This window comes from Spea bombifrons, chromosome 9, assembly GCF_027358695.1.
Source record: "Spea bombifrons isolate aSpeBom1 chromosome 9, aSpeBom1.2.pri, whole genome shotgun sequence".
NCBI classification, from domain to species: domain Eukaryota; kingdom Metazoa; phylum Chordata; class Amphibia; order Anura; family Pelobatidae; genus Spea; species Spea bombifrons.
In genome coordinates this window covers 14387478-14392477 of record NC_071095.1, presented here as the reverse complement: position 1 = coordinate 14392477, position 5000 = coordinate 14387478, and the positions used below count along the sequence as shown (strand labels likewise).

At 49.5% G+C, this 5000-nt stretch overlaps 8 non-coding genes and 7 pseudogenes across 8 annotated transcripts in view; all 15 read left to right on the top strand.

Annotated features, from left to right (window-relative positions):
• LOC128462527 (5S ribosomal RNA) overlaps positions 1 to 59 on the top strand; it is a 119-nt gene extending 60 nt beyond the window's left edge. The window contains exon 1 of the ribosomal RNA XR_008342472.1: positions 1 to 59. This exon is cut by the window's left edge and continues 60 nt beyond it. This is a non-coding gene — a ribosomal RNA (5S ribosomal RNA).
• Positions 60 to 289: 230 nt separating this feature from the next.
• LOC128462710 (5S ribosomal RNA) lies at positions 290 to 408 on the top strand. The gene has a single exon (XR_008342644.1). It is a non-coding gene; the product is annotated as a 5S ribosomal RNA (ribosomal RNA).
• A 281-nt stretch (positions 409 to 689) lies between these two features.
• LOC128466482 (uncharacterized) lies at positions 690 to 798 on the top strand (annotated as a pseudogene).
• A 210-nt stretch (positions 799 to 1008) lies between these two features.
• LOC128464226 (5S ribosomal RNA) lies at positions 1009 to 1127 on the top strand. The gene has a single exon (XR_008344073.1). It is a non-coding gene; the product is annotated as a 5S ribosomal RNA (ribosomal RNA).
• A 230-nt stretch (positions 1128 to 1357) lies between these two features.
• LOC128466033 (uncharacterized) lies at positions 1358 to 1466 on the top strand (annotated as a pseudogene).
• A 305-nt stretch (positions 1467 to 1771) lies between these two features.
• On the top strand, positions 1772 to 1880 carry LOC128466139 (uncharacterized; annotated as a pseudogene).
• A 270-nt stretch (positions 1881 to 2150) lies between these two features.
• On the top strand, positions 2151 to 2259 carry LOC128466602 (uncharacterized; annotated as a pseudogene).
• A 215-nt stretch (positions 2260 to 2474) lies between these two features.
• On the top strand, positions 2475 to 2593 carry LOC128465608 (uncharacterized; annotated as a pseudogene).
• A 224-nt stretch (positions 2594 to 2817) lies between these two features.
• LOC128464170 (5S ribosomal RNA) lies at positions 2818 to 2936 on the top strand. Its single transcript, XR_008344021.1, has one exon. It is a non-coding gene; the product is annotated as a 5S ribosomal RNA (ribosomal RNA).
• Positions 2937 to 3196: 260 nt separating this feature from the next.
• Positions 3197 to 3305, top strand: LOC128466017 (uncharacterized; annotated as a pseudogene).
• A 206-nt stretch (positions 3306 to 3511) lies between these two features.
• LOC128466311 (uncharacterized) lies at positions 3512 to 3620 on the top strand (annotated as a pseudogene).
• Positions 3621 to 3862: 242 nt separating this feature from the next.
• Positions 3863 to 3981, top strand: LOC128464944 (5S ribosomal RNA). The gene has a single exon (XR_008344750.1). It is a non-coding gene; the product is annotated as a 5S ribosomal RNA (ribosomal RNA).
• Positions 3982 to 4199: 218 nt separating this feature from the next.
• On the top strand, positions 4200 to 4318 carry LOC128464502 (5S ribosomal RNA). The gene has a single exon (XR_008344333.1). It is a non-coding gene; the product is annotated as a 5S ribosomal RNA (ribosomal RNA).
• Positions 4319 to 4527: 209 nt separating this feature from the next.
• Positions 4528 to 4646, top strand: LOC128465364 (5S ribosomal RNA). Its single transcript, XR_008345146.1, has one exon. It is a non-coding gene; the product is annotated as a 5S ribosomal RNA (ribosomal RNA).
• Positions 4647 to 4855: 209 nt separating this feature from the next.
• LOC128464650 (5S ribosomal RNA) lies at positions 4856 to 4974 on the top strand. Its single transcript, XR_008344472.1, has one exon. It is a non-coding gene; the product is annotated as a 5S ribosomal RNA (ribosomal RNA).
• Positions 4975 to 5000: the final 26 nt, after the last annotated feature.

The window sequence follows — 5000 nt, the reverse complement described above, 5'->3', positions numbered from 1 at the left end:
GTTGGGCCTGGTTAGTACCTGGATGGGAGACCGCCTGGGAATACCAGGTGTTGTAGGCTTTTAATTTTTTCTCACAGTCCTGGGAGAGCGTTTTGCCATGTGTTTCTTGCTCATCATCAAAGCTTTAAACCCTTATTTGAACCTTCTCACCTTCTCTGTCCTGTCCCAGGGCTTATAATTCTTTCTGTCTGACGACAAGCAGCAGCAGCAGCAGAAGCAGCAGCAGCAGCAGCAGCAGCAGCAGCAGCAGCAGCAACAGAATAAGAGAAGTAAAATAAAACACTTTCACACCTGCGGCCATACCACCCTGAAAGCGCCTGATCTCGTCTGATCTCGGAAGCTAAGCAGGGTTGGGCCTGGTTAGTACCTGGATGGGAGACCGCCTGGGAATACCAGGTGTTGTAGGCTTTTAATTTTTTCTCACAGTCCGGGGAGAGCTTTTTGCCATGTGTTTCTTGCTCATCATCAAAGCTTTAAACCCTTATTTGAACCTTCTCACCTTCTCTGTCCTGTCCCAGGGCTTATAATTCTTTCTGTCTGACGACAAGCAGCAACAGCAGCAGCAACAGCAGCAGCAGCAGCAGCAACAGCAGCAGCAGCAGCAGCAGCAACAGCAGCAGCAGCAGCAGCAACAGCAGCAGCAGCAGCAGCAGCAACAGAATAAGAGAAGTAAAATAAAACACTTTCACACCTGCGGCCATACCACCCTGAAAGCGCCTGATCTCGGAAGCTAAGCAGGGTTGGGCCTAGTTAGTACCTAGATGGGAGACCGCCTGGGAATACCAGGTGTTGTAGTCTTTTAATTTTTTCTCACAGTCCGGGGAGAGCTTTTTGCCATGTGTTTCTTGCTCATCATCAAGGCTTTAAACCCTTATTTGAACCTTCTCTGTCCTGTCCCAGGGCTTATAATTATTTCTGTCTGACGACGACGACAAGCAGCAGCAGCAGCAGCAGCAGCAGCAGCAGCAGCAGCAACAGAATAAGAGAAGTAAAATAAAACACGTTCACACCTGCGGCCATACCACCCTGAAAGCGCCCGGTCTCGTCTGATCTCGGAAGCTAAGCAGAGTTGGGCCTGGTTAGTACCTGGATGGGAGACCGCCTGGGAATACCAGGTGTTGTAGGCTTTTAATTTTTTCTCACAGTCCGGGGAGAGCTTTTTGCCATGTGTTTCTTGCTCATCATCAAAGCTTTAAACCCTTATTTGAACCTTCTCACCTTCTCTGTCCTGTCCCAGGGCTTATAATTCTTTCTGTCTGACGACAAGCAGCAGCAGCAGCAGCAGCAGCAGCAGCAGCAGCAGCAGCAACAGCAGCAGCAGCAACAGAATAAGAGAAGTAAAATAAAACACTTTCACACCTGTGGCCATACCACCCTGAAAGCGCCTGATCTCGGAAGCTAAGCAGGGTTGGGCCTGGTTAGTACCTGGATGGGAGACCGCCTGGGAATACCAGGTGTTGTAGGCTTTTAATTTTTTCTCACAGTCCGGGGAGAGCTTTTTGCCATGTGTTTCTTGCTCATCATCAAAGCTTTAAACCCTTATTTGAACCTTCTCACCTTCTCTGCCCTGTCCCAGGGCTTATAATTCTTTCTGTCTGACGACAAGCAGCAGCAGCAGCAGCAGCAGCAGCAGCAGCAGCAGCAGCAGCAGCAGCAGCAGCAGCAGCAGCAGCAGCAGCAGCAGCAGCAGCAGCAGCAGCAGCAGCAGCAGCAGCAGCAGCAGCAGCAGCAGCAGCAGCAGAATAAGAGAAGTAAAATAAAACACTTTCACACCTGCGGCCATACCACCCTGAAAGCGCCTGATCTCGAAAGCTAAGCAGGGTTGGGCCTGGTTAGTACCTGGATGGGAGACCGCCTGGGAATACCAGGTGTTGTAGGCTTTTAATTTTTTCTCACAGTCCGGGGAGAGCTTTTATGCCATGTGTTTCTTGCTCATCATCAAAGCTTTAAACCCTTATTTGAACCTTCTCACCTTCTCTGTCCTGTCCCAGGGCTTATAATTCTTTCTGTCTGACGACAAGCAGCAGCAGCAGAAGCAGCAGCAGCAGCAGCAGCAGCAGCAGCAGCAGCAGCAGCAGCAGCAGCAGCAGCAGCAGCAGCAGCAGCAGCAGTAGCAACAGAATAAGAGAAGTAAAATAAAACACTTTCACACCTGCGGCCGTACCACCCTGAAAGCGCCTGATCTCAGAAGATAAGCAGCGTTGGCCCTGGTTAGTACCTGGATGGGAGACCGCCTGGGAATACCAGGTGTTGTAGGCTTTTAATTTTTTCTCACAGTCCGGGGAGAGCTTTTTGCCATGTGTTTCTTGCTCATCATCAAAGCTTTAAACCCTTATTTGAACCTTCTCACCTTCTCTGTCCTGTCCCAGGGCTTATAATTCTTTCTGTCTGACGACGACGACAAGCAGCAGCAGCAGCAGCAGCAGCAGCAGCAGCAGCAACAGAATAAGAGAAGTAAAATAAAAAGCTTTCACACCTGCAGCCATACCACCCTGAAAGCGCCCGATCTCGTCTCATCTTGGAAGCTAAGCAGAGTTGGGCCTGGTTAGTACCTGGATGGGAGACCGCCTGGGAATACCAGGTGTTGTAGGCTTTTAATTTTTTCTCACAGTCCGGGGAGAGCTTTTTGCCATGTGTTTCTTGCTCATCATCAAAGCTTTAAACCCTTATTTGAACCTTCTCACCTTCTCTGTCCTGTCCCAGGGCTTATAATTCTTTCTGTCTGACGACAAGCAGCAGCAGCAGCAGCAGCAGCAGCAGCAGCAGCAGCAGCAGCAGCAGCAACAGAATAAGAGAAGTAAAATAAAAAACTTTCACACCTTCAGCCATACCACCTTGAAAGCGCCCGATCTCATCTGATCTCAGAAGCTAAGCAGGGTTGGGCCTGGTTAGTACCTGGATGGGAGACCGCCTGGGAATACCAGGTGTTGTAGGCTTTTAATTTTTTCTCACAGTCCGGGGAGAGCTTTTTGCCATGTGTTTCTTGCTCATCATCAAAGCTTTAAACCCTTATTTGAACCTTCTCACCTTCTCTGTCCTGTCCCAGGGCTTATAATTCTTTCTGTCTGACGACAAGCAGCAGCAGCAGCAGCAGCAGCAGCAGCAGCAGCAGCAGCAGCAGCAGCAGCAGCAGCAGCAGCAGCAGCAGCAGCAGCAGCAGCAACAGAATAAGAGAAGTAAAATAAAACACTTTCACACCTGCGGCCATACCACCCTGAAAGCGCCTGAGCTCGGAAGCTAAGCAGGGTTGGGCCTGGTTAGTACCTGGATGGGAGACCGCCTGGGAATACCAGGTGTTGTAGGCTTTTAATTTTTTCTCACAGTCCGGGGAGAGCTTTTTGCCATGTGTTTCTTGCTCATCATCAAAGCTTTAAACCCTTATTTGAACCTTCTCACCTTCTCTGCCCTGTCCCAAGGCTTATAATTCTTTCTGTCTGACGACAAGCAGCAGCAGCAGCAGCAGCAGCAGCAGCAGCAACAGAATAAGAGAAGTAAAATAAAACACTTTCACACCTGCGGCCATACCACCCTGAAAGCCCCTGATCTCGAAAGCTAAGCAGGGTTGGGCCTGGTTAGTACCTGGATGGGAGACCGCCTGGGAATACCAGGTGTTGTAGGCTTTTAATTTTTTCTCACAGTCCGGGGAGAGCTTTTTGCCATGTGTTTCTTGCTCATCATCAAAGCTTTAAACCCTTATTTGAACCTTCTCACCTTCTCTGTCCTGTCCCAGGGCTTATAATTCTTTCTGTCTGACGACAAGCAGCAGCAGCAGAAGCAGCAGCAGCAGCAGCAGCAGCAGCAGCAGCAGCAGCAGCAGCAGCAGTAGCAACAGAATAAGAGAAGTAAAATAAAACACTTTCACACCTCCGGCCATACCACCCTGAAAGCGCCCGATCTCGTCTGATCTCAGAAGATAAGCAGGGTTGGGCCTGGTTAGTACCTGGATGGGAGACCGCCTGGGAATACCAGGTGTTGTAGGCTTTTAATTTTTTCTCACAGTCCGGGGACAGCTTTTTGCCATGTGTTTCTTGCTCATCATCAAAGCTTTAAACCCTTATTTGAACCTTCTCACCTTCTCTGTCCTGTCCCAGGGCTTATAATTCTTTCTGTCTGACGACAAGCAGCAGCAGCAGCAGCAGCAGCAGCAGCAGCAGCAGCAGCAGCAACAGAATAAGAGAAGTAAAATAAAACACGTTCACATCTGCGGCCATACCACCCTGAAAGCGCCCGATCTCGTCTGATCTCGGAAGCTAAGCAGGGTTGGGCCTGGTTAGTACCTGGATGGGAGACCGCCTGGCAATACCAGGTGTTGTAGGCTATTAATTTTTTCTCACAGTCCGGGGAGAGCTTTTTGCCATGTGTTTCTTGCTCATCATCAAAGCTTTAAACCCTTATTTGAACCTTCTCACCTTCTCTGTCCTGTCCCAGGGCTTATAATTCTTTCTGTCTGACGACAAGCAGCAGCAGCAGCAGCAGCAGCAGCAGCAGCAGCAACAGAATAAGAGAAGTAAAATAAAAAGCTTCCACACCTGCAGCCATACCACCCTGAAAGCGCCCGATCTCGTCTCATCTCGGAAGCTAAGCAGAGTTGGGCCTGGTTAGTACCTGGATGGGAGACCGCCTGGGAATACCAGGTGTTGTAGGCTTTTAATTTTTTCTCACAGTCCGGGGAGAGCTTTTTGCCATGTGTTTCTTGCTCATCATCAAAGCTTTAAACCCTTATTTGAACCTTCTCACCTTCTCTGTCCTGTCCCAGGGCTTATAATTCTTTCTGTCTGACGACAAGCAGCAGCAGCAGCAGCAGCAGCAGCAGCAGCAGCAACAGAATAAGAGAAGTAAAATAAAAAACTTTCACACCTGCGGCCATACCACCCTGAAAGCGCCCGATCTTGTCTGATCTCGGAAACTAAGCAGGGTTGGGCCTGGTTAGTACCTGGATGGGAGACCGCCTGGGAATACCAGGTGTTGTAGGCTTTTTCTTTTCTCACAGTCCGGGGAGA